Here is a 9,421-nt window from a genome sequence, read left to right on the forward strand (position 1 = left end):
CCAGGATTGTGTTGGAATACTCAAGTCTACAGGTAACACAGGCAAGGGGGAGTGTTTCATCAGCAGAGGAACTGAGACAGGGATGAAGTCGTACTATGTTAAGGGGGTGGAAATAGGCAGTTTTATTGATAGCGTGAATATTTGGTAGGAAGCTCATCGCAGGAGCAACTATGACACCAGGTTGTAAACACTTTGCTTTAGTCTCAGACAGATGCCAAGGAAGGGATGGAGTCTGTAGCTAAGAAATGTCTGATGTGGGGTTTGAAAACACTAGCTTTAGTTACCCTAATATTTAATTGGCCTGGCAGATGTGTGAAGTGATACATTGTGGAAAGATTTTATAATATTATTTATTCATGGGTTGTGGGTGTCGCTGGCTGGGCCAGCAGTTATCACCCACCCCTAATAGCCTTTGAGAAGGTGATAGCGAACTGCAGGTGGATGAATGAGGCGAGATAACACAACTTTAAAGGTGGTGAGAATAACAGAGAGACCTGGGGTGTTTGTGTGCAATCTTTGAAGTGAGCTGGACAGGTTAACAAACAGTTAACAAAGAAAATAGATTCCTAGGTTTTATTAATAGAGACACAGAGTCGAATAGTCAGGATGTTATGTTACACCTATAGAAAAGACTAGATCGGCTCCACCTGGAGCATTGTGTCCAATACAGGGAACCACATTTTAGGAAGGACATGAGCCCATTGGAGACGGGATAAAAGTGTTTTACTGGAATTTTTCCAGGGATGAGGGATTACAGTCATGTAGCTGGGATGGTTCAACTTAGAGCAGGGAAATGTAAAAGCAGAACTGATCGAGATGCGAAGCAGAAAGCAGAGAGTAGTGGAGAATATTTATTGTTCAGTCTGGAGGGAAGTACACAGTGGCGTTCCCCTGTTCCGAAGAAGGGTCACTGACCTGAAATATTAACTCTACTTCTCTCTCCACAGATGCTCCCAGACCTACTGTGTATTTCCAGCATTCCTTGTACTTATTTCAGATTTCCATCATCCTCAGTATTTTGCTTTTATTATCCCGAGCGTCACTGTCGGGATCACTGTTGCAATATGTTAATACAATTGGCTTGTGTACAGAGGGGATAATGTCAAGGTTTTGTGATGGGTGGAAACTCAGAAATGTTAATAAACAGTGATAAGGATAGTAACAAACTTCAGGAGGACAGAGACTGACTGGTGAAATGGACAGGAACATGGCAGATGTAATTTAACACAGTGAAGTGTGAAGTGAGACATGGGTAGGCAGTTCGAGGAGAAACAATATAAAATAAATGATACCATTAGAAAGCGGGTGCAGGATTAGAGAGACCTGCGGCGTACACACACAGATCTTTGACGGTAACATGTAGTGTCCTTGGTGTCAGAGAGAGAGGCACAGTGTAGTAAAACTCATGAGGAAATGCTGATGTTTGTACATCATTGGTTAGGTCCCAGCTGGAGAATTATGTCCAATTCTGGTCACCACACTTTGATAAGGATGTCAAGGACTTAGTGAAGATACTGAGGTGATTTACTAGAATGGTACCAGGGATCTGGGAATTCAGTTACGTGGAGAGATTGGAAAATCTGAGATTGTTCTCCTTGGAGCAATGAAGGGTAAGGGGTGATTTAATATATAATTCAAAATCATTAAGGGTTTTGATAGGGTAATTAATGTGAAACTGTTTCCAGTGTCAGGAAGTTCAGTATTAAGAAGACACAGATTGAAGGTAATCGACAAAGAACCAGAGGTGAAATGAGGAGAATTTTCTTACACAGCGAGTTGTTGGGATGTGGGATTCACTGCCTGAAAACATGGTGGAAGCAGATCCAATAATATCTTTCAAAAGGGAATATAGCAAATACTTGAATAGGAAAAGAAGGAGACTGCGGAAAGTTGAGGGGGGTGGGTGTTGGTGGTGGAATTCATTAAGTAGCTCATTCCAAGAGACAGCACTGAAACAATGGGCCGAGTAGTCTCCTTTTGTACTGCATCAGTCTCTGATGCTATGAGAAGCAGACAGAGAGTGTAGAGAGCCAGTAAGGACATGCGTAAGTGGGAAAGGAAGATAGAAATAGCGAGAAAATCGGGTTTGCTTCGCTTTTCTGGTGCAGGGATTGTAATTCGTGATCCGCCCTTGCCTATTCATGTTGAGGCACGTGACACACAAACTTCCTGCTGCCTTCTCATTTCCACGAATTCTATGTACCGCCGAGGGTGACACGCGGTGCTGTCTGTCTGCTGGGGCCTAAGGTTGTGTGAGGCTGGCTCGTGTTTCATCCAGGATTCAGCTCTTCAAGACAGTCTGTTCCTCTTAAAGGGAAGTTGCACTGAATCACAGGAGGCTGCTGCTGACTGTGAAATGCCGCAATTGGAGACATTGTAAATGGAGTACTAGGACAGAGAGAGGGCTCTGCTGTTCACGGATGTGGTGCTGGAGGCCTTAGTCATGGAGGGTGACAGGAGCAGACAGGCCATGTCCCATGGGGTGGGGTGCCGACCCACAAGAAATGCACTTCGAAGTGAATAGGAGCAGGTGGCCAGGGAGGTCAGTGCAAGAAGTCTGGCCCCGAGGACCTGGCAGAGGAACCAGAAGAAGTTAAATGAAATCACACGGGTGGTCAATGTCAGTGAATTCATCTCCACATGACATCTCCTGCCCTCAACACCAGTAACCTCTCACACTGCTCAATGAACCACACCCCAATCACACACCCATCAGCTGTCCCTAACACTCAGGACCGACACCTAACATTCACATACTCCATCTCACCCTCACACACCTTCCACTGATACCAGCCTCACATCCACCTCTCCCTGCCTCCACATGCCTCCAGCTCTTCAGCTATGGCAGGCACAACACCCAAACACAGTGCTACACAATAAGTGACATTCTGCCCTCTCTCTTACAGGACAAGGTGGCTCATAAACACAGGGAGCAGCAGTGATCCGGTGGGGACCAGGCATACCTTCATCCCCTGAGCCTGAGGGAGGAGATGATTCTCCACATCATGGGGCCGGCTGTGACAGACCCCGTGGCATCCGGCATCACCGAGAGCATTCAGGATGATGTTATGTTGCTGCCTTATGTTCCTTCTTAACTCCCACCTCCCACTCATCCTACTGTCTGGGAAGATGTACAAGCTGCAGATGGTGGGACCATGGACCTCCTGCTTTCCATCCCATTCCCAATCCCTCACCACAACCCTCCCCTTCTGATTTTATACTTTCCAATGATAACCCAAAACTGCCAGCTTCCCAGTCACAGCAGCTCCAGGTGACAGAGAGAGAGAGAAGCAGCACAGCACTGATGGTGAAGTCCCATCACTTGGTCTGAAACTCACAGTCACCAGATCAAATACTTTCGCATTGTGTACCTTAGAGGTTGGTATAGAGTCGGATTCTGCACGTGGTGAGTCACCGAGCACGAGTGAGCTGCAGCCAGGCCAGGGGGAAAGGATAGTTCATGTGTCTGATCACCGGAGGGCGAGGTAACAAACGAGGTATAAGACACAGGGCACAGATGTGAACATTGCTGGAACAGCAGACAGGAGAATGCTGATCGACATGTACAGTGAGATACGTTGTCCATTGACAGTCTGTTGTCACTGTCAAAAAACATGGAGGAGTCCGACTCCAACATGGCACAGGACATTACACAGAGTTTGAAGCACATTATTTCCCCTGTGGAAGTGGTCACTAACTCTATGACAGCACTAGCGGACCCAGCTGTGATACAATTGTTGGTGACCATTGTCTCAGCTTCCACTGCAGCACAGATGGCAGACACCCAACGTCTCATTGCTGCAGTGGAAACTCAGACTCAGATTGCTTGCTGCCATGCAGGATCAGACTGCTGTTATCATGGCTGTGGATCTCAGTGTTCAAAGGATTTTGCAGGCTCTCACAGCAGTCCAGCAATCTGTGATCCAGTAGATTACTAGGATTGCTGAGGTGTCGCCCCGTGGCAGTGACAGTGTCTCCGTGGAGCATGAACCTGCTGTCCTCTCTCAGGATGACAGTATTTGTTCTCCCTTCACTGTCACTCCACCAGTGTCCTTGCTGTTACCCATCAGCCAGCCCAGGCTGCTGCTGCCCATGTCGAGGTGGTGCAGTCCGAATCCGAGCCCTCAAAGCCCAGAGCTACTCGATGACGTCCTGCAAGGCCATATGCAGTCTCCCCAGTGAAAGTCAGCAGCGTTCCATCAGCCATGCTGCAGACACTGGGGAAACACTGTGTAGGATCCCAGGCAAAGTCGAGGGAACCCACAAGACAGTCACTAAGGGAATCCACAAGGGTGAAAAGTTGCGTTGTGTTTGCATAATTGGATGTGTTGTTGGATAAAGATGTTAATGAACAGGTTTTTATTGCAGGATGGTGACCAAGCGGATGCTGTGATGGGGCATCTCAGATGGGGACAATGGTGGAGAATGGGGAATCCGTGGTGGGAAAGTGAAGTTGTCCTATGGCAACCGGAATCTTAGCAGGCAATCGCCGACAGCCTGTCCGGGTGGAAGGCTTCCAGGAACTATTCTGGAAATATCCTGGTTGGTTGGCGATGGATGGTGGGTTTTGAATTCCTTGGGGGTGATTCATGAGCCATGTAAAGACAGGGTAGTGATTCTCTCCGAGGAGCTACATTCTGATTCTCCACAGAGTTCTGAAGTTCGTGGGAACAGAGGAGGAGGTGTCGGGCGTCTTGCAAAGCATTAAGGTAAATAAGTCTCCAGGGCCTGATGGGAACTAACGCAGAATACGGAGGGAGGCAAGGCAAGAAATTGCTGGGGCCTTTACAGAAATCTTTGCATCATCATTGGCTGCAGGTGATGTCCCAGAGGACTGGAGAATAGCAAATGTTGTTCCTTTGTTTAAGAAGGATAGCAAGGATAATCCAGGAAATTACAGGCCGGTGAGCCTTTGGTCAGTGGTAGGGAAATTATTAGAGAGGATTCTTCGGGGCAGGATTTACTTCCATTTGGAAACAAACGAACTTATTAGTAGCGAGAGGCAGCATGGTTTTGTGAGGGGGAAGTCGTGTCTCACTAACTTGATTGAGTTTTTTGAGGAAGTGACGAAGATGGTTGATAAAGGAAGGGCAGAGGATGTTGTACATATGGACTTCAGTAAAGCCTTTGGCAAGGTCCCTCATGGCAGACTGGTGCAAAAGGTGAAGTCACACGGGATCAGAGGTGAGCTGGCAAGATGGGTACAGAACTGGCTCGGTCATAGAAGACAGAGGGTATCAGTGGAAGGGTGCTTTTCTGAATGGAGGGCTGTGATTAGTGGTGTTCCACAGGGATCAGTGCTGGGACCTTAGCTGTTTGTCGTATATATAAACGATTTGGAGGAAAATGTAGCTGGTCTGATTAGTAAGTTTGTGGACAACACAAAACTTGGTGGAGTTGCGGATAATGATGAGGATTGTCAAAGGATACAGCAGGATATGGATCGGTTGGAGACTATGGCGGAGAAATGGCAGATGGAGTTTTATCCAGACTCTCGGTGGCACGAGAGTGTCAATATAAATTTGTGTTTACATTCGCGGACAACTGTACACCTGGATGTGTCTCCCCCAGGGATTACATGATAGTCCGTCAACATTCCACCAGTGGTTGGCCATAGATCCGGTGTTACAGGTGCCGGACCCACCCCTACCCTTTGCCCTCGATGTCGCTACCACAGATACCACCTTGTCAGCGGTATTCCTTCAGAAGAAACATGGCCGATTCTGCCGAGTGGAATGCGCATCTCACTTGTTAACGTCAGTAGAAAGGGTCTTTACAATGAGTGAAAAAGATTTGCTGGCCGTCTTCTGGGTGATTCAAAATGTTACTTATGTTGTCAGCCTCAGCCCCGTTACTATCCTAACTGAACACACGCCCTTCCAGTTGTTACTGGATGGACGGTTGAAGGACGGTAATGTTATATTGTCAGCCTCAGCCCTGTTACAATCCTAACTGAACACATACCCTTCCAGTCGTTACTGGATGAACGGTCGAAGGACGGAAATGTTATATTGTCAGCCTCAGCCCCGTTACTATCCTAACTGAACACACACCCTTCCAGTTGTTACTGGATGGACGATTGAAGGACGGTAATGTTATATTGTCAGCCTCAGCCTTGTTACTATCCTAACTGAACACACGCCCTTCCAGTTGTTACGGGATGAATGACTGAAGGACGGTAATGTTATATTGTCAGCCTCAGCCCTGTTACTATCCTAACTGAACACACACTCTTTCAGTTGTTACTGGATGGACGGTTGAAGGACGGTAATGTTATATTGTCAGCCTCAGCCTTGTTACTATCCTAACTGAACACACACCCTTCCATTGTTACGGGATGGATGACTTAAGGACGGTAATGTTATATTGTCAGCCTCAGCCCTGTTACTATCCTAACTGAACAAACACCCTTCCATTGTTACGGGATGGATGACTGAAGGGCGGTAATGTTAGTCAGAATCTTATTGCTCGGTGGATTTTGTTCTTGCAAGGTGGAGACATTTCAGCAAAAAAGGAAAATACTTTGACATGCCTGGCATACAATTTAATCTACCAGGCTGAACCCCACGAGTGTCAGGTTTTGACAGAAAAGGCCCTCAAGGGATATTTTGTATCAAAATCAGTGCGGGGCGGGGGTGTACAAAGGAAGAAAACAGAAATCAAACCAGCACTCAACATTTGTGTTGACGGTTCCTCGACAGTGGAGGATGGGATTAGGCAGGCAAAGTGCGGATTACAGATACAGGATCATAATGGAAAACCTATTAAAGATATTGCCTTACAGTTGCTGGCGAGTTTAAGTGTGCAGCGTGCCGAACTAGCTGCATTCACTTTGTGCTGACACAACCACACATGTTTCCCCCACTGCTTGATATAAATTCTGACAGTATGTACGTGTGTAACAGTTTGACCGAGTACCTACCTCTGTGGGAAGCGATATGTTTTGTGTCAGCAGATGGCAAACCTTTTCCATCTGTCCTATTACTGCAGAGAATAGTAGATGCAGCGAGGAAAGGGGAAACGTTTACAGAAAATACTATGATATATTGACCTATGTTGTGAAAATTGGAGAGGAGATAATTAGGACAACCTTGTCTAAGTGTAGTCTGGAAAACCAGGTGGTCATATGTCCTTACCACATGCATACATATAAAACAGCAGAATAAAAATGTGGATTTTATACCACTGTAGGAATCTAGGAAGGCATTGCCAGGGTTAACCCATGTGGCCTATAAGGGAAAGGTGAGATATTGCTTAACCACCACAATGAAAGAGTACCAGTATGGACATAACCGGATTTGTCTGGTGAGCAACAGAACCTTTCTTTTCAATCCACAAATACTAACCAGAATAGAGAAGATGGAGTTGGTCGACATACATAAAAGAAAGACAGAAACGATAACTGTGACAGGCAGTGTTAAGGACGACTTGATAAATTACCTTCGGGAACATGAATATACTATTCATCCATTGCCCACACGTTTGGGTCAAGAGAGGCAGCAACTAGAAACCATTGGTGTAGTGTACTACAATCTGGAACAACAGTGGAAGATGATACAAGATGAGATTCATGAGAGAAACGATTCTACCTGGTGGGAGGACTTATGGAACTGGTGGTCAAACCCCTGGATTGCAATTATCCCCTGTGTCCTGATCGTTGTTTAGGGTATCATGGTGATATATGTGACATACTTAATTTGGAAACTTAAGAAATTGATTAAGGAATGTTCGAGGATGTATGAATGCAGGTTGGACAGCTACCTTAAAGGCAATCAGTATTCGAACTTGTTCTCTAAAAAGATAGACAATTAAGTATGTAACACGACGATAGTTGCATAACTATTGGTACATACTTAAAATGAATTAATGAATGACAAATTTATTCTACAAATTCAATTGCGACTGTATTATGATCACACAAGTGATTAATTATGTAACAATGATGCTTAAATTGTGCTTTCTTTTACACTACACTGCTTATGATATTGTGTTAACAATGAAACTGTAATTGCACAAGTGTGCTATCTAAGGGATGTGAGAGTGTGATCTCTTGGGTGTAGCCCTGCAGGATCAAAGAGGGGGGTGGGGTGCGGGTGGCTGTAGACTCAGTAAAAACACATAAGAACTTAGTTAAAACAAAGGGGCTCGTCACACAACAATACACAACATTTTGAAACATGGGGGTGCTGGGTAGAAAGGAGCACAGCAAACAGATGGCCAAGAAATTGTGGACAGTCCAGAAAAAAACAGGCTGAAACAAAAGAGAGATTCTACCGGACAGTATCTTTGCACAAACCAGATAAAAGAATTCCTATGGACATGAGGTATGATTAGACTCACAGTAGACAATGGCTGAAACTGGTGATGGCACGAGAACCCCAGGGAAGAACACTCAAGAAAGTTCCCTGAGTCAAGGACTCAGAGAATAGAAGGGCAGCTGCCATTACGGAACTGATCACCTCGTGTCTTGACGGGTAGTATAACGTGCAAGGAGTGAGTGCTTGTGCCTGATGATTTAATGTGTGAATAAACATTGATATACCTTCCACCAGTCCGCTTTTCAGAATTCTTTAAGAGTAAGTGCAGATTAGGCACAACAACGATCTGATAGCTCTATACAGGGACTTACCAGGAACACCAAAAGAAGCAACGCCAAGAGAGAAAATAATTAAATGACCCGTAACAAAATTATCAATGCTTCATAGAGTTTACAGCCTGTATGAAAGACTCACCTGGAGTAACAACAGCAAAGCTGGATGGGAAAATGACAAGAGCAGGAAGGCAGTTAAATAAGGTTTATAGAATTAATAGCTGGATAAAGAGTCTTACCAGGAACACCAACAATAGCGAGGGTGGGATAGTAAATATATTGAATAATCTGAAGAGCAAAATAGATACGATTGTCCAATGAGTACCAGTCATAATATGTAGAAAGAGTGTCAAATTGCCAGATTAAACTCCTGTCCATTTTTGCAACATTCCAATCTAGCGTTGTATGATTCTGATCTATCCTCTCAATCTGTCTGGAGCTGTTGATCCCTCTTACTGCCGGGGTTGATGCGATACTCCCACTGACACTGTGTGATAATACATTGAAAGGAGTCCCTTATTTATAGACGATGGAAACCCTCCAGTGAAATAATTAGGGTCCGTGGAGACTGACATTAATTCCAGTCACTGAACAAACAGGTTCAGTTAACCCCTTTCAGTCCAGCACTGTTTGTACCACAATAAAGTAGAACATTTATCCGGTCTGGATGGGATGCATGAGAGATGCTGAGGGAAGGAAAGGTGGGAATAGCGGAGGCACTGGACAGAATCATTCAATCCTCCTTGGATATGGGAGTTGTGACAGAGGGCTGGAGGGTTGTAAATGTTACACCCTATTTGAAAAAAAGGAGAGATGGAGTAGACAATGTAT

The sequence above is a fragment of the Heterodontus francisci genome, unplaced genomic scaffold (assembly GCF_036365525.1).
Source record: "Heterodontus francisci isolate sHetFra1 unplaced genomic scaffold, sHetFra1.hap1 HAP1_SCAFFOLD_128, whole genome shotgun sequence".
NCBI classification, from domain to species: domain Eukaryota; kingdom Metazoa; phylum Chordata; class Chondrichthyes; order Heterodontiformes; family Heterodontidae; genus Heterodontus; species Heterodontus francisci.